This window comes from Macrotis lagotis, chromosome 8, assembly GCF_037893015.1.
Source record: "Macrotis lagotis isolate mMagLag1 chromosome 8, bilby.v1.9.chrom.fasta, whole genome shotgun sequence".
In the NCBI taxonomy this organism is placed as follows: Eukaryota; Metazoa; Chordata; class Mammalia; order Peramelemorphia; family Peramelidae; genus Macrotis; species Macrotis lagotis.
Genome location: NC_133665.1, coordinates 64,429,004 through 64,448,280, shown reverse-complemented (window position 1 = coordinate 64,448,280; position 19,277 = coordinate 64,429,004). Strand labels below are relative to the sequence as shown.

The window sequence follows — 19,277 nt, the reverse complement described above, 5'->3', positions numbered from 1 at the left end:
AGAGTTAAGTTACTCAACCCAACAACTATACAGATATACAGATGTACAGATCCTGGAACAAGAAACATAGCACCTGAAGACATATTCTGCCTTAAAGGTATGACTAAATTATCCTGGTCACTGTCAGTATCTGTGACCTTCGATGATATCTGGTTTCTTTGGTCTATCCCTATGTTTTCACTTGACCTCTTGTCTCAGACCTTCTTTAGGTTTTAGTTATTGACTTTACCATGGCTTGAATTCTCTTTCAAGGTCTAATCCCTGCTTACTTAAGAAAGGACCTATCTCACAGATAATACAATTTCACTCACTTTTCTATTGGGCTTTAAAATTTGCAAAATACTTACTTCATGGCATCTATCTGATATTTATTGCCCTCATCTTATAGATGCAGAAACAATGTAATGAGCATTTAGTAAGTGGGACTTTGGACTCATTGAAAGTGGGTCCTTGGAATAAAAGTATTTCTTTCATTCCACTTTACTTTTCTCATCCTGTCTGCCTATATCAGCATCTGGTAATCTCTTCCATTCTCTGCTGTTAAGGGATTGAAGCAATCATGGAGGCCCTTCTTACAGGTTGTCATTTCTACCACCATCTATGTCACAGTGTATATGATCATTCTCCTGTCAGGACAAATTATATTTGTTAAAAATTCACACACCAAGCTTTCTTGGCATTTCATGCATTGAATAAGCTACTCTTTGTCCCTCACGTACTGGATCTGTATACTGGCTGTCCTTCATAGACAGAATGTACTTTTTTTCCTTACCCATGACTTATAGCATCTCTTCCTTTATGATGCAGCTCATTTATCATCTTCAATATGTGAAACCTTTCTTGATGCCCCTAACTACTAGTGCTCTCCCTCCTGAATTACCTTTAATTTAACTACTTTGTATGTTTTTGTATTTGTTTGATTAATTTTTATGATGTACATATTTATATATGTTCTTGTTGTGTGCACTACTGGAATGTCTGCACAATTGGAATTGCCAGAACTGATGACTTCTTTGTTTTATCTCCAATTCCTAATAGAGTGGCTGATTCATGGTTGATGTTTAATAAACACTTGACAAATTGTTTGGTAGCCAAGAGTTAGGAAAGGTGGGAAAGAATATATACATATATATGTATTATTATTATTGTTGTTATTAAGTGTATGAGGTTGGATTTTAACTCAGGACCTCCTGACTCCAGGGCTAGTGCTGTATTCACTACACCATCTAGCCAGGAAAGAATATTTTAACAGGAAAAGTCAATGTCATAAACTCTATGAACTTTGCTTATTGCTATTTAAAAACAAACAAAACTACTCTTTATGAATTTTTAAGACAGAATTCAAACCAACTTGGTTCTGCTTTCCAAATGAACAGCAGGTGAGAAGGAAGGTGAGGGACTGCTTCAGGAAGGCACCTTGACAACAGCAAAATTGGACAGGTAACAAGGAGAAGGAGAAAACGAAACAAACAAGAATGCCTCTAAGGTGAACAAGGCTCCCAGTAATCTAAAGCCATATAGACTCAAGGATCATTTACTATAATCCAACAATCTATTGAGGTCAGAAAGGCAGAGAAAACTGTTGTGGAGAGGACTGGGGAGCTATGGTCTGAAATATTACTCAAAATGTAGATATGCATCATTGTTCCTTTGATAGTGGTGGTTAGAAAAAATGTCCTCATTCATTGTGTTCAGTTGCATGGCTGATAATGTAATATGACTTCTGCATGTGTTTATGATTAGTGACTGAAATAAAGTGGAGGTTAAGGGAAAGAGTGTGTTGAGAGATAGCTTAGTGGGGGGTTGACATATGAAGAAGAATGTGGGTAAATATGAAAGAGGTATAACCTTGATTGAACTCAGGTACTCAAGGACTTAATATTGGGAGCATGAAAATAATGGATTTTGCACTGACCCATTCCACTGATTTTCTAAATCTTGATACCATATGTTTCTTTGGCTTGGACATCCTCTGCAGTGTTATTAGCATTTAGGGGAATCAGTGAAAGATCCTAGCAGTCACAGACATCTATGTGATCAGCATAGTTTTAATTCATAGAGTTAGATACTTGAGAATAAGCCAAGATGCAATTTGGGTGTGATAGTATATATCTATAGTCCCTTCAAATACATTCTTTGGTTTGTATTGCTTTATGTCACAATCTAAGAACAAGTATTCTTAGACTGTCCATGAAAGGAAGAACTATGATTTACCTAATTCTGTAAAAGTTGTTTTCTTTTAAGAGAATGTTTCATATTTATATTGATTAGCTTGAGTCATTAAAAAGTATTGTTTAGATTCTCTATACACTATTCAAGAAGAAAAGGAAGCTTAAAATGTATTTTGAAAAGAATGCTTTGTATTTTAAAAAAGTATTGATGAAAAAGAAAAAATATTGATTGTCAAAATGGCAAATTAACTATTATTCAGGAAATTTTGACACCCAGAACTAAAGAACTAATTAAAATATCAGCATATGCAGCGTCAAATTCCTGATTTCCTACTTCTGCAAAGCAGAAGGGAAGAGTGTCTTCTCATGTTTCTTATTTGGGATCAAGCTTGGTTATTACAATTCTACAGTATTAAATTCCAGTTGTTTCATTTTTCTTACTTAAATTACTTTTGTTATTATACATATTATTTTCCTGGTTCTGTTTGTTTAATTTTTCATTGGTTCACATAAATATCCTGTATCTATCATGGTCATCAGTTCTTAGATTATAGCTATTGCCCATAACATTTATATTTTCTTTAGCCATTCTCCAGTTGATGTGTATCTACTTTGTTTTCCATTGTTGACTACTATAAAAAAGTACCTTTATAAATATTTTTTAATATGTTAAGGCCAGAATGAGTTACTCTTGAGGGCCAGATACTTTTTTAAAAGCTCCATTTATAACTTCACGGGAAGAGATAGGGTATAAATTTAGATTTTAACACTTTAATTTTGTATAATTTTATCAGTATATGCACCCTCTCTATTGATAGAGATTGCAACTCTCTATCACTAGTGGAAAGAATCCTAGATTTGAATTCAGAAGACCTGAGTTTGAATCATGTTTCAAGTTTACTCAATGTATGACTCCTGACACATTACATAATCTTTATCAGCTACTGTTTCCTCATCTATAAAATGGGGTAACAAAACACATACCTCACAGAATTATTGTGAAGATCAAAAGAGATAATATATATAAAGTGCTTTGTAAAATTTAAGTACTTTACAAATGTTAACTATATCATGATATCATTTATTATGGTCATCATGGCTACCATAATTATCATTATATATTCTTATGTAAGTGAAAAAAAATCATCATGCTATGATCAACTTAATAATGAATTTTCCTGAGCTTAGTTTTATTGGTCTTTTGCCAATAGACATATATTAGATTGAGACTAAAACCTTATTAATTGGGGTATCCTAGCCAGATTTCAAATATGGTTGTTAGTTTTTCAAGATGTTGGGGGTCACTTCATGTTATAATGTAAGACTTTATAGGAGAAGGGGGTCAATAGGATAGAAACTTATAATTTATTAATATCTGAGGTAATGAAACAAAAGAATGCAGGACCCTTTACATCATTTTGAGAAAAATAAGTAAAAGAATAATTACAGAAAAAACCCCAAATTCCCCAAAAGATTAAACTCTCCTAGGAAAATTTAATCATAGAAAGGCAGAAAAATCAACTGTAAAGTGGTCAGTGAGCAAAAAAGACTCCAATGCAACAAGTAAATATTGAGTTACCAAAAAAAAAAATACACCCCAAAGAGAAGCCATCAAAAGGAAAATAAAAAAGCCCAGTAAGTTAAAATGTTTCTTTTGTGAGATTCCTCAGATTGGCTAAATTCAATAAGGGGAATTAAGGAAAAACTAACATCTGAAGAGATAGAATTAAAATCAATTGAACGAAGGGTAAAGACAGTCTGGACAATTCAGTGTAGATATGCAATAAAATGGTGGACTCTTTTAAGAACAGAATGAGTTTGATGGGGAAAAAAATAGTAGAAGTTGAAGAACAGGTAGCTAAATAAAGAAATCAATGTAACTGGAAGGGGATTAGAAGTTGTAACAACAAAAAACAGTGAAGCTAAAGGATGTAGCTTGAGGACAGATCCTCAAACAACCTGAAGCAACTAAAGAATTTTTCAGCTTGCTGACAAGTAAGAAGAAAATGAGCATGAATGCCACATTTTGAGAAATCATACAAGAAAATGTCCTGAGAGTATTGAAAAGAGGGGACAAAGTGAACATTGACAGAATGAACAGAGCACAAATAAAGGGTATCCCCAAATTCAGTTCTTCCTGAAATATCATCATCACACTCAAAGTTGCTCCAGTCCCAAAGGAATGATTTTGCAGGCAACCAGGATGAAGCAAATAATCTACTCATTAATCTGCCAATTCAAATTATGCTGGATTTCTCATCTGAGACAGCAAAAGATAGACTCTGGAAGGCAATACTTCAAAAAACAAAGGAAATTAGCCTTCAATTCTAAATTGCCTACCCAGAAAATCTGAACATATTTTTAATGGGGGGGAAAAAGCATTTTAGGGGTGGCTAGGTGGCACAGTGGATAGAGCACTGGCCCTGGAGTCAGGAGTACCTGAGTTCAAATCCAACCTCAGACACTTAATAATTACCTAGCTGTGTGGCCTTGGGCAAGCCATTTAAGTCCATTGCCTTGCAAAAATCTAAAAAAATAAAAAATAAAAAGCATTTTAAATCCTCCTGAAGATTCCATATGTCTTTAAGTGGACATCACGCTTCACTAGACTTAGTTGGGTCCTTTGACATTTTAATGTAGCTGTAAAAATGAATATTAATGAGGTAAAGTGACTGACTATATTAGTTATGACTGTATCTATATCTTGTAGGGAGCAAAAAAAAGGATATTATCTTTCTAATTTGGAACCTACAAACCATAGTAGAATCAATAGCTAGGAATGATTTGACAAGTTCTATAGATAGGGTTAGAAACTGAACTGATGATTTCATTAGTATAGAGAATCCACAGAGAAAGAACTTTCTATACCAAAGAAGATTGGGATCTTTTCTGCAACTTCTAGTCTTAGAGAGTTGCCTAGGGTGCTGCTAAAAGTTTAAAAGACTTGCCCAGAGTCATGTTAGTCTATATTTGTCAAAGGTATGATTGACCCTAGTTCTTTTGGTTTAAAGGACAATTCTTTTTTTTTTTTTTTGAGTTCTCATATGTCATTTTCAAATGTAAAAATACTTTACATGTTATTTTATAAAATGCTTACAGCAACCTTGGGAAGTAGATGCCATTATTGTCTTCATTTTACAAAAAAAGAAACTAAGACTGTGAAAGATTTAATTAAATTGCTCAGTATCATATAGCTAGGATTTGTGGCAAGATTTAAACTTGGATCTTCCTTACACACTGTCCAGTGCTTTATTTACTCTTTCAAGATCAAAAAGAAACATATTATCTTGAAGAAGAGGTAGAGGAACAGAAAATGATATTGTACCTTGAGTATGAAAGAAGCAAATAAGGACCAAGCAATTAAAGAATTAGAATAGATGAAGTGGAATGGTTAATCTCTAAATCATAGTACTGTATCAAGATGGAAATAGAGCAAGGAGTCTTTGATTTTGATTTTTTTTGTTTGTTGTTTTGGCAAGGAAATGGGGTTAAGTGACTTGCCCAAGGTCACACAGCTAGGTAATTATTAAGTGTCTGAGATCTACTGCTCTATCTAGCTGCCCGGGGGCAAGGAGTCTTTGAAAAGCTTACCTTAATACAAATCATGATTTATGTTTACTATAGGAAGAGAGGAATATGTGTGTCTCTATGTCACAGTGTGAGTGTCTGTGTTTGTATGAGGTTGGGATTTATATTGGTGAAAATAAAATAAATTGTTCTATTGTTGGTAATTGCTAAAATAATTACTATAAACACATGTGATGTAAGGAAAATAAAAAAAAACCAATTGTAGTATGTCTAATGTAAGTGGACTGAGATTACCTATAAAAAGGAAAAAGAGCCACAAAAATGAATTTTTAAAAAAAATGACACAACAGCAGGTTTCCTACAGGGAATATGCTTGAAATGCTATAGCATGCAATTTAAAGAAAGTGCCAGAGTAAAATTTCGTATGCCTCAGATAATTAAAAATTATGATTTGGAGACATTATCAAAGTCAAACCAAGAAGCAACAAGAGATCTAAATTGACAAACTAGATCAAGTTGTGAAGTTTTTAGATTGTTAAACCACTTAAACATTAAAGGTAGATCCAACAAATAGAATAGGTAGTAAATACTTAAAAAGTTAACTGAGATGTAATAAAATCTAGATGGTTACATAAATCGTAGCAGGCTATTTTAACTCTCTTGAATTGGAAATAAAACAAATATAAACAAGCTTTGTTTTTTTAGATTTTTTTCAAGACAATGGGGTTAAGTGGCTTACCCAAGGCCACGCAGCTAGGTAATTATTAAGTGTCTGAAGTTGTATTTGAACCCAGGTCCTCCTGACTCCCAAGGCCAGTGCTCTATCCACTGTGCCACCTAGCCGCCCCCTAAATAAGCTTGAAAAAACTATTTAAAAAGTTGCATTTGATAGACTTATAGAAAGAAATGAATGGAAAATTAGAAAGCTTGCTATTCCCCCCAATATAGAAATGGCTTTAAATAAAATAGATCATTTTTATAGGGAAATAACTAGTAAATGTCAAAAAACATACATAAACCTATACACATATACATATGCATTTCTTAAGACACCACAATGTAATAATAAATCAATAAGAGACATATGAGCAAAGAATTCAGACCTAAATGAGACTTAAATACACACACACACACACACACACACACACACACACACACACAGAGCTAAGTGATTAAATCAAAGAACCGATCAAAGAAACACAACTTAAAAAAATTAAAGTTGATGATCATACAACATTTCATAATTTACAGGATGCAATTCCTCAGAGAGAAACATTCACGAATACTTTTATAAAGAAAAAAAGAGAGAATTGGTTTTTGAAAATACAAGTATAATGGATAAACCACTAACCAATTTAAGAAAATATTCTTTGTATTCCCTTTGGCAAGTCCCTTCACTTCTCTAGACCTCAATTTCTTCCTCTGTAAAATGAGAGGGCCAGGATCTAATGTCTCTAAAACTCTTCTAGTTCTAAATCTAGATCCTATTGAAGACTTCTAATTAGTTACCCAGCCTCCTCTTTCTCCCTTCTGCAATTCATATTCCATATAGTTGTCAGAGAGATAGTCCTAAAGCACAGGTAAGTCCATATCATTCACCTACATAAGATTCAGTAGTGCCTTATTGCCATCAGGAGCAAATAGTAATCTACAAAGAAGTATTTATTAGGGGCCTGTTATGTGTGGTTCACTCTTCTAGATCTGGTCATATAAGTACAAAGAATTCCAGTCAAAAATGAGTTTATGTTCTAATAGAGGAGAAAACAAGTATGCATAAAATATATAGTATAACAATAAAATTAATACATACATACACACACACACACACACACACACACACACACAAACACACACAAAGTAGTTTACTATAAAGTAGTTTAGGGAAGAGGGAACCAGAAGTTGGGGAGATGGATGAGGAAAGTCTTCATGCAGAACATTCCCCTTGAGTTGTAGAAGGTATGGGAGAGGATAGTTATGAAGGCATTGAGATGACAGATGGAGTGCCAGAGAGAAAGCCCATTTGGTTGCATCACAGAGTAACAGAGGTGCAGTAATGTCCGAAAAGACTGGAAAAGTGGGTTGAAGCCAAGTTGAATAGGGAGTTTATTGAATAAGAAAGTCACATGGTAAAAAAATACAATTAAATCATACTCTTCTATTTAGCATTTAAAGTCCTTCATGATATGCTTCTAACCCACATTTATAGACTTATTATTCATTATATTTTCATTTTCTGTGTTTTAGCCAAACTGGTCTTCTTGTTATCCTTCACACTCAGCATTCAATTTCCTGTCTGCATCTTTCCACTGGCAGTTTGCTATGTTGAAATGTTCTCTTTCCTATTGCAGTCTCTAGTCTCTTAAAATTTAACTCAAGTGCTACTTTTTTATGGGAGGTTTTTGCTGATCTCCCCCTTAAATGACCTTCTACTTAACTTTGTATATATTTTTTGCTACATGGGTTCCTGAAATTTAAACTCATTTAAACTTATTTCCTAACACAATACTTGATACATAATAGAAGTTTGATTAAATGTTTGATGATTGTTTATTGATCCTATGAACAGTCCACAAATGAATTGTTATGTAATAAAAGTGCTAGAACAATACAAATTATAAGTGAATTCTATCAATTATTTTGAGAACTAATCTTTTTAATATATAAACCTTTTTAAAAATATAAATGCAAAGTCTCTCTGCCTCATCCTTCCTAGGAGATGAATGTGGTCCAGATACCCAAACCAATGAAAGATAAGGCAGAGGAAGAGGACAATAATCCAATAATACACCAATGAAATATTGATGATGTGAGCCATTTGCTAGTATTTTTTATATCTTCCATGTTGCCAAAAATATGCTATGATGGTTCAGCATTAGAAAGGACATTAACATAATAAATCACTAATAAAAATAAAGAACAGGAGCAGCTAGGTGCTGCAGTGGATAGAGCAACAGCCCTAGAGTCAGGAAGACCTGAGTTCAAATTCAGTCTCAGAAACTTAATATTTACTTAGCCTATGACCTTGGGGAAGTCATTTAACCCCATTGTTTTGCAAAACAAATAAACAAACAAAAAATAAAAATACATCAAAAGAGGTAGAAAGTCTTTGATTAAATACAACATTAATTTATTTTTAAAGGACTAAAAAGTTTAGAAATGAAAGGATTGTTTTCCCCTTCACCATGGTGAAAGTCTCTTAAGGTATCTGTTCTTGAATCTCAGGTGTATTAACATGCATCATTTCCTGTCCTAAATCTCCATAGGCTGCTGCCATTTACTTCTTTTGCATGGACCTTTAAATTCTTGGGTTTTTTATTGGAATGTTCCCCACCTTTTCAAAACTGTCTGGGAAGGAGAATGGTGATCTTTGGTACTCTCCCTTGCATGCAGGCCTCTTCTAGTATTTCATCGTTCCTCCCTTCACTGATTTTCACTTTCATAAACTCTGAAGTGGAACTACTGATTTTTGTATAAAATAAAGAATGAAAGAAAGATTCGTCTGTATTTCTAGAGGAAAGTCTAGACTCTGTGTCTGGTCCTTAAGTGGTTTTTTGCTTACAAAGGAAAATTGAATAAGCTATTCCCTGAAATTGAGGTAAGAATGAGGGATGGAATAGAGGGAGATACTGAGTGTCATTTGAAGGGGAAAAAAGTAACTTTGTGAGAGCTTACATGGGATAGTAGCATTGAAGAAAAGTCTGCTAATTAGTCTAGGTTTTTCATCAATAGTGCATAAAGGGAATGCATGAGAAAGTATTCCCCAACTGCTAATTGATACCATAGAATATAATATATCATTGCTTCCAGACTTCACCTAGTATCCATTTACACAGACATGACAGTACCTCTGATCTTGGTCCACAATAGTAAATATCAAGGAACTCATGGTGAGCTGGTTTGTCCAAGAGTGGCAGAGATTACTCTCAGCTGCAACCTTTCCGTCAACAAGCTTATACAACATCATGATAGGACTGAAACACATCTTGAAGGATAGGCCAGAATTGACACGGATGCTATCGGCTTTAAAGACATTATAACTTGAAAGACTGAACTTTCTCTCTCCTTTGAGGCCTCCACTCTGCAATTCCTAACCCCTGAGTTTAGTTTAGGTATTCCCTAAGGCTGACTACCTGAGATGTCTATGTAAACATGGATCAGTAACTTCTCTCTTAGCTTCAATTTCCTGTTGTATAGATGGGATTGGTAGAGGTTGTTTTATTTACCTCAAGGTAATGGGATCATTTTGTAAAGGACTAAAGATGTGTGAGTCCTTTTTCCAGTTAGGTATTTGCTAAATTGAATTGAAAGGGAAAGCTACAAAATTAGAGGCATGACTTTTTATTTAATTACCAAAGCTGATCCTAGAACCCTCTGGAAGGGTAGCATTGCATACATTAAGAGACCCACCTGAGTAGAGCAGAGACTTAGTGCCCCCAAGGTTGGCATTGATTATTGGTGACTCAAGAGAGTCAAAACTGTGATTTGGAGTACAAGGACTTAGTCAAATCCTTGCCTTAGTATCCAATAATCAGAACTCATTTTGGTAGCAATCTAATGATCACCTTCAACATGGTGATGTGAATCTCCTCATCTCTGATTTTGAGTATTCTTTTCTAAAACCATCATGGCACAGCTCAGGCATTATTACCTCCAAGGTGTTCCCTGTGGTCCAAAAGTTATTTCCATGAAGTTTCTTGTAGTACCTTGTATTTCTCTTTTACTTTGTCATATTCTACATTGGACTGTGTGTGTGTGTGTGTGTGTGTGTGTGTGTGTGTGTGTGTGGTGTGTTTGCATTTGTGTCATTGCCCTCTCAGGAGAATGAGAACTTCTTGAGTACAAGAACTATTTTGTTTTTCTTTCTGTTCCTAATAGAGAGTCCAGGACATTGCCAGCCCTTGCAAATTGTTTGTTGAATGATTGATAGACCCCAAAAGCTACCCTGGAAAATTATGGTTAATCAAACCCTTCATAACATAGTAGGAAGCTTATTTGAATGTGATCCTCATTCAGATGCTATTGCAGCCACATAGACCCTCTAGCTTCATCTTTCTCTGTCTCTCTGTCTCTGTCTCTCTTCTCTTTCTGTCTCTGTCTCTCTCTCCATCTCTCTGTCTCTTTCTCTCTGACTCTGTCTCTGTCTCTGTCACTCTCGTCTGTCTCTCTATCTCTCTGTCTTTCTCTCTCTATCTCTGTCTTTCTGTCTTTCTGTTTCTCTCTCTGTCTCTTTGTCTCTTTATCTCTCTGTCTCTGTCTGTCTCTGTCTCTATCTCTGTCTCTCTGTCTCTCTGTCTCTGCTCTCTCTGTCTTTCTGTCTTGGTCTCTCTCTTTCTCTGTCTCTCTGTCTCTCCCTCTCTCTCTCTGTCTCTCCTCCCTCTGTCTCTCTCTCTCTCTCTCTCTCTCTCTCTGACATAATCTCCTGCCCAAATTCAGAAATAGAGCAACCCCGCATGCCTCATGAATTGCAAGTGTATTTCTCTCTGCTTCTCCCCCATGAGACCATCCAGGAGGTCTGTGTAGCATAGCTCATGCAGGTCTGCTAGGACTATGGTGAGGAGGCAAATGATCAGCTTATTCAGGGAGCATATACAGTTGAGGGTATAGCATGGTATTTCATGCCTCCAATTCCTTCCATCTGCCCTGATTGATGAGTGCAGATAAAATACCCACCGGCATTAAAATGATAACCCAAGGCTGTAACTCAGACCACAGCAATGGTCTTCTTAACTTTCCCTTCTCTCCACTTTCTGGGATTTCCTCCCCCTCTCTGCCACCCCTTCCCAGGGAGTTGACTAGAAGACATGTCTCTAATCCTAAACCCACCTTTCCTCTTTTCATATTGTCTGCTTCCCAAAGCAGGCACTGAAGAGATTACCCACACTCTCATTATTCAAAGCCTTTGGACTGATAGGGGAAAAGTGTAGAGGGGAGAAGATACCATTTGTTCCTTTCCTTTTATTGGTCTTCCTTAGAGACATTGTTTAAATCATTTCTCCACTGAACCTTAGTTTTCTTATCCATTAAATAAAAGAAGAATCAATCACATCTGCTCTCTTTACTTCATTAGACTGTGGTGTGAATAAAGCTAGATCACTGAGGTGAAGCATTTTGCACATTAGAATACTCTGGGTGGTGCAGTGGATAGAGTATTAGTCTTGGAGTCAGGAGGAAAGGAGTTCGAATCCAGCCTTAGACTCTTGATTCTTACTAGCTATGTGACCTTGGGTAAGTCATTAAACCCTGATTGTCTCACATCCATGATTATCTCTAATCATCCTGAATCATATCCTGAACCAGTAGGCTTTCAGGAGAAAGTGAGGTTGGTGACTTTGCACAGCATTCTCTCACTCAAATCCAATTCATGTGCATGTCATGGCATCACCTCCCTGATGTCATAGTCTTCTCCAAGAATGAAAATCAAAAATCATCATAAGTTGCACCAGACAATAAATACCAAATGGCTGGCATCATTGAATTAGACATTAATCCTGAATTAGAAATAAATTCTAACTTGACAGGCCAGAAGCTCTTATAGTAGAATCCCAAGACAAATAAATTGAGTGAGAGAAAAGTGAAGTTCAAGTTCTAAGTGTGGATCTCATAGCCTAAATTTAAAAGCATTGAACTGCGGTTGAAATTTGGTACCATTGAGTAGGGAGCAGTTGCAGTACATCTTTGTCCAATTAGACTTTGCTACCATAAGCTGATGTTTAGTTTTGATGGAAAGCACTGAAATAGTTAAAATTTAGAAGACAAGGTGGAGCAGTTAGTTTGACTAGGTGACTCAGTGGAAAGAAAGCCAGATCTGAAGTCAGAAAGACTCCTCTTTGAATTAAAAAAAAATGTACAAATTCTCAGAGCCAGGAAATGGAAATTCATGCCAGACACATCCAAAGCAAGCTAGTTCACTTGGAAAACAGAGTACATAAAAGGAAGTGATGAGAAATCAGTATGGAAAGGAACAAACATTTGTTAAATGCCTGCTTTGTGCCAGCCCTGTACTTTATACTGTATTTTATAATTGTTTATAATTGTTATCTCATTTGATCCTTATAACAATACTGAGAGATGCTGCTGCTATTATTATTATTATTATTATTATTATTATTATTATTATTCAGCATTTGAGAAAGCTAAGGCAGACAAAAGTTAAGTGACTTGCTCAGGACCATATAGCTAGTAAGTACCAGATGTGAACTCACAATTTCATGAGCCTTAGTTTTCTAATCTTTCTAGATTGTTTAAAAAAAAGTTTAACTACCAGATTGAAGAGTTTACATTTTACCTAAAAGTACTGTGGAAATTTCTTGGGACAAGCAATAATTTTCATATGATTTTATTTTGTCACATCAAGTGGCTATGCATTTTGTGTTTCTGTTGATGCCTGTCTGACTTGAACAGGATGAAATTTTATTGAGCTAGTTTCTCCACTTTTAGTACTTTTTAAGTTTCACTTTGGATTTTTTAAAAGATGTACAAGTTTTAGGCTATTTTAAAAAAAAATTCTGTAGTTATCAAAAATGGATATTATTCCCCAAAAATGTGCAAAAGTTGTAGTTCTGAAAGAGCACACATCAAGGACTAGTAGAATTATTATAACAGCTTTGTTATGAAGAAACCAAGCATTTCAAAAGTATTGAAGCCTACAATGTCACAAGATCTATTATACTGATATGATTGAAATTTTTAAAAAATGGTCTAGAACTGACAAACCATTTCTAGAAAGCAGATTATTTAATCCTGAGAAGAAAAGCAAAGACCTTCAAAGGAACCTGGCAGCTGAAGAAGTTGGTATTGATTTCTTTATAGATGGCATAGGCTTCTGAAAGTTGGAAGAACAGCAGGAAGTAAAACAAAGCAGCTACTACTCATTTACAGGAAGAAAAATTACCTGTCTTGAACAAGGTAATACTTAGACTGGAGTACTGAAGATTGGAAAATGGCAATTTTTACTAATGAAATTCACATTTTCTTAGAAAACTATTTCCAAAACCATTGTCAGAAGTCCAGGTGAGCTTGAAAAAACTGAGCATCTTCCAACCATAAAACATCCACTTGCAAAATATTTTGAATACTTTTTATTTCCTGTAGGTAGAAAATTCCATTATTTTACTGAGGGAATGTTGAGTTCTGTTAACTCCATTGGTATTCTGAAAAGAAGAACTAATGTCCTATTACATAATTGTAGAAATCTCCAAATGGAGATGGAAGACTGAAACATGACTTTGCACCATAATTAAGATATATTTTCAAGGAAATGAAGATAATAAACAAGCTTGCATGGCCTAGTGACTTGCCTAATTTAAACTCCATTGAAAAACAATGGACTATTGTCAAATTACCCAGGGTTAAAATTTGGAAGGAATAATCAGTGATGAACAGGACAGGGAGATAAGGGAGTCAAAGATAAAGAGCAGTGTCAAGTTGGCCTAGCTAATGTTGGGTAAAATTTTTAAAGGAAGAAGAGTCAGTCCAGGGAGGGACTGACAGCTTTGGAAAGTAGGGAGGTACACAGTGTCTTGAGGTTGCAAGGAGAATGATATAGGATTGGGAGAGATGATGCATTCGGACAGATGGAAGGATGGAAGTCATAGCTTAAGTGTATGCAGCACATTTTCATAGGTGGTGGATCAAGGGTATTTTAAAGCAAATATTTATGAATGCTTAATCATAAAGGATATTTTTATTCATCAAACTAAAAACAAATTTTTTTGTTTTTTTTTCTCTTTTTGCAAGACAGTGGGATTAAGTGACTTGATCAAGGTCACACAGCTAGGCAATTATTACATGTCTGAGGTTGGATTTGAACTCAGATCCTCCTGACTCCAGGGCTAGTACTCTATGCACTGTACCACCTAACTGCCCACAAATTTAAACTAATAGCCACATTTTACTTGTAATATGCTTAGAAAACTAAAACTATTTAAAAAATAGCACAGTGAATAAAGTATGAACCTGGAGTCAGAGAAAGACTCATCTTCCTCAGTTCAAATGTGACTTCAGACACATCCTAGCTGTGTGACCTTGGGCAAATCATTTTTTTTGCCCAGAAAACCCCAGTAGGGTCACACACACACACACACACACACCCCAAAATGGGGTCATCCAACAAAAATTTGGATGAGATTGAAATGACTGAAAAATAACAAAATATATACCCTATAGAAATGCCTGTGAATTATAGTCAAAAATAAGAATTTCAGAGTTCTGGTAAAATACTTTTCAACTTTTCAACCAATTAATTACTGTTCAGAGCCCCAGAAAAGTTAGATAAGTTTCCCAGGTCACATATGCAAGGATTTTAGATTCTCCTTATCCTCAAATTCAATACTCCCTTATCAAGCATTTCATCTTTTTAATTCTCATCTTTCTTAACTGTAAAAAGGGGAATATAAATATTTGCACCACTTTAGTTTTTTAAAACTCTTTCTAAACTGAATTGCTACCATTACATATGAGATATTAGTAGTTATAGTTAGATGTTGGATTCAGGAAGTCCTAGGTTCAAATTATACTCTGATAATAGCTTTGCAAACATGGGCAAGTCACTGTCCAAATCTCAGTTTCCTTATCTGTAAAAAAATGCAATTTCTTGACTAGATAAAATAACCCCTAAGTTCTCTTCCAGCTTTTTATCTCTGACTGGGGAATTTTATCAGTTTGAGTATTCCTAATAAACTTTGGTAGATTCTCTTCATGAGTTGGTGGGGTCAAAATTCTATTGATGAATACATCTATGCTTAGTGGGACTGATCTGGGATGACAAACTTGGTCTATTGCTGAACCTGTCATTGAAGACTTCCTGACTCTGAAGGATGGCTAATGCTTTGGCTTCAAGAAGTCAGATATGGTTAATTAATCATTGAATTAACCATTCAACATTAATTAACTATGTACTAAGCACTGGAGATACCAAAAGAGACAAAAGACAATCCCTGACCTGAAGGAGCTTCCAATTAAATCTAACAATTGCAAACAAATATATACAAGTAAGTTATATGCAGGATAAACAGGAAATAATTAATAGAGAGAAGACATTGAAATGGACAATTTCAATTGTTGGAATTTTTCCTTTCCTATGGAGAAGGTTTCCTATAGAAGGTGCAATTTTGGTTGGGACTTAAAGGAAACCATGTAGTCAGAGAAGGAGGGAGAGTGTTACAGCCATTCAAGATATCTAGAGAGAATGCCACAGAATCCTGAGATGTTTAAAGATCAGAAGGCCAGTGTCATTGGATTGAAGAGTACTCATTGGGGATTAAAATGTAACAAAACACAAAATATAAGAAGGGGATAAATTATGAAGGGCTTTGAATACCAAATAGATCATTTTGTATTTGATCCTGGGGATGATAGGAAGCTCACTGAAGTTAATGAATAGAAGAATCAGACTTTGGCTTTAGGAAAATCACTTTAGTGCCTAAATGGAAGGTGGATTGGAGTCAGGAGAGACTTGAAGCAGACAGATCCACCAGTAGGCTATAATAATAAATAACCCAGGCATTCAATAATGATGTCAGAGGAGATGAAGTATCTTGAAGAGATATGGTCAAGATGAAATTAACAGGTCTGGTCAACAAATAGTTTGGATATGGGTGAGGGGGATAGTGAGGAGGCCAGGATAATTGTGAGGTTATGAGTCTGAGGAAAGGGAGGGTGGTATTTTCCTACACAGTAATAAGGAAGTGGGATGGTGGAATGTGGTTTATGGGGGAAGATAATGATTTCTCTTTTGGACTGGAATCCAGTTTGAGATTGGCAATTGGAGATCTGAGATTGAAGATCAGCAGAAAGATTGAGTAAGCATAGGTAGATTTGAGGTTTATCAGCATAGAGATGGTAATTAAATCCATGGGATCTCTTGAGAAGAGATTAGGCCAGGAGGGAACACCAAGAGACACCTAAAATTGGAAAGAGTGATCAGAAGGAAAATATAGAAAAGGAAATAGAGGAGGAGTGGCCAGATAGGTAGAAACCAGGAGAGAACAACCATCTTATAACCTAGAGTGAAAGAGAGTCTGAAGGAGAAGGCAATCAACAGTGTCAGAAGTTAAAGAAAGGTCAAAGAGAATGATAGAGAAAAGGGCATTGGATTTTGCAACTAAGAAATCATTAGTATCTTTAGATGGTTGAATGACAAGGTTGGAAGTCAGATTGTAAGGGAAGTGAGGAAGAAGAGAGTGAGAACGTGATTAATATGGAAATATTTTTAACATAGTAATTAATACATGTTTAATCTATATTAGATTGCTTTCTATCAAGGGAGGGGAGAGAGAGAAACTAGGTAGTGAGAGAGAAGCTAGGTAGGGAGAAAATTGTGGAACAAAAAAAAAATAACCAGAAAAAATGATCCAGTAGAGAGGGAGAAGTTGAAAATAAGTGAAAGAGGGGAGATGACAGAGGAAGCAACCTGTTGGAGAAGATGAATGGGATGGTAACTCTTGAACAAGAAGAAAGGTTAGCCTTTGAAAGGAATAGGGCCACTTCATCATGTGAGGAATGAAGGAGAAGAGGGTGAGTACCAGCACATTAGTGAAAGGAGAAAAGACATATTGTATGTTTCCAGCAGCTGGGTGGCACAGTGATTAGAACTTGGGAAGCCCTGATTCTGAATACTGCTTCAGACACTCACTAACTATATGACCTTGGGTTACTTCTTTGTGCTGTAACTTCCTCTTCTGTAACAGTAGGGCTTACCTCCCTGAGCTATTCTGAAGATCAAATGAGTTCACATATATAAAAACACTTTGCATACTTTAAAGTATTAGTTATTATTATCTCTTATTTTAATAAAATATTTAACAAAATAAATAAAAAACAGCACAATATAGATAATGCTAATTTGTGGTTTTCTAAGTCATTATGTGCTCATAGGGATATTTATAAATAGATTAGCAGCTTTTTTTTCTATTTGAGGTTGACACTAATGGTTTAAAGTGTTAACATTTTATATTCTAATAATAATAGCTTGTTTCTGTTTCTTACTATTTTTGACCTTAGATGAAAATCATTAAAATCAGGCTTTGCTGGAGAAGTAGATGAAATTTAGGATAGTTTGCTAACTCCTACTAGCCACAGGACTTAGAGGGCAAAATTGTACAAAAACAGCATGATACCATGGAAAGAGAATGAATTTCAAAAAAGAAGCATGTCCAAAATAGTGTCCCAAAAGTCTTAATGCAGGTGTTAAGATTTAATCATTTAAATCTATGGTAAGATATTTTTGAATGCCTTGTGTACATGTGCCAAACAGCAACCTGAAATTATCTTGGGGCTGGGTTGGGTAGAGAAGGAGAAAATAGGAATAGTGTATATTACCTAAAATATGCAACTGGGAGGGCAACTGGAAGATAGGAGAAAGAGGATCAAGTTAGGTTTTCTGGAGGAGATAGCATTGAGTTTAACCTTGAAGGAAGTTAGTAACCCTTGAAGCAGAGTAGAGGATGGAGTGTTTTTTGGCATGTGGAGTTGGGATGCATTGAAAGGGAATGATGAGTAGGGCAACAGGACTGGCCCATAGAGTGTACAGAGATTAATTTTCAAGAAAGAGTAAGGAAAGTAAGTTCAAGATAGATTATGAGCTACAGGACTTTAATGAACTGCAGCCAAGGCACTTGGGTTCTAGTCCCAGCTGCATTTTCTACTTACTTTATGACCTTGGATCAGCTGCTTGCCATCTCTGGTCTTGTCCTCTTTAAAAGGAGTTTGGATAAAATTATCTTACAGGTTCTTTCCAGGTCTGACATCTTGTGTTCAGCTTAGAGGCTAAACCAAGAAAATATTTCATTGGAAAATATAACAAAATATAACACTGGAAAAAAAAATCACAAAACAAATACAATAGGACATAGATAATGCTAATTTGTGCTTTTCTAAGTCTAGATGTTCTCCCTGGGATACTTATATATGGATTAGTGACCCTTTACCTATTTGAGGTCAATACTAATGGTTCAAAGTCCCATTCAGGGTTTTCATTTTATATTCTAATAATAATAGTTTACTCTTCTATAGTGCTATTTGCTTACAAGGTGCTTTCTTTAAAATAATTCTGTTAAGTAGATTGCATAGGCATTATTATTCCCATTTTGCATATGAGAAAACTGATGATCAAGGCTCAAGAAGTGAAGTGACTTACTTGATTATATTACCAACCTAGGTCCCCAGCTTTTGTTGTTCATTCATGTCTGATTTTTCAATGACTCCCTTTGGGTGGTTATTACCATTTCCTTCTGTTTTTTTTTTTATGGATAGGAAATTGAGTCAGACAGTATTAAGTGATTTCACCAGGGCTCACATAGCTAGGAAATGTCCAAGATCAGATTTGAACTTAGAAAAATATGCTCCCCTGACTTCAGGTCTGGCACTCCATCCACTGTGCCATCTAGCTATCTGTGTCCACAGCTAGTAATTGTCAGATCCATGTTTCCTTCTTCCAAGTTATACACTCATTCTGCATATTCAGCTGCCTCTCCTAATGCCCCTTTCATTTCTAGTCGTCTATGTTCTGGGTTCTAAGGTCCTTTCCAATTCTGACATCCTATAATCACAGAATGTACAATCAATAAATATTTGCAAAAT

At 35.4% G+C, this 19,277-nt stretch overlaps 1 protein-coding gene across 1 annotated transcript in view; it reads left to right on the top strand.

Moving 5' to 3' along the window:
• The window catches only part of HS3ST4 (heparan sulfate-glucosamine 3-sulfotransferase 4), a 458,983-nt gene that overhangs the window by 166,575 nt on the left and 273,131 nt on the right, over window positions 1-19,277 (top strand). The gene's annotated exons all lie outside the window — the stretch shown is intronic.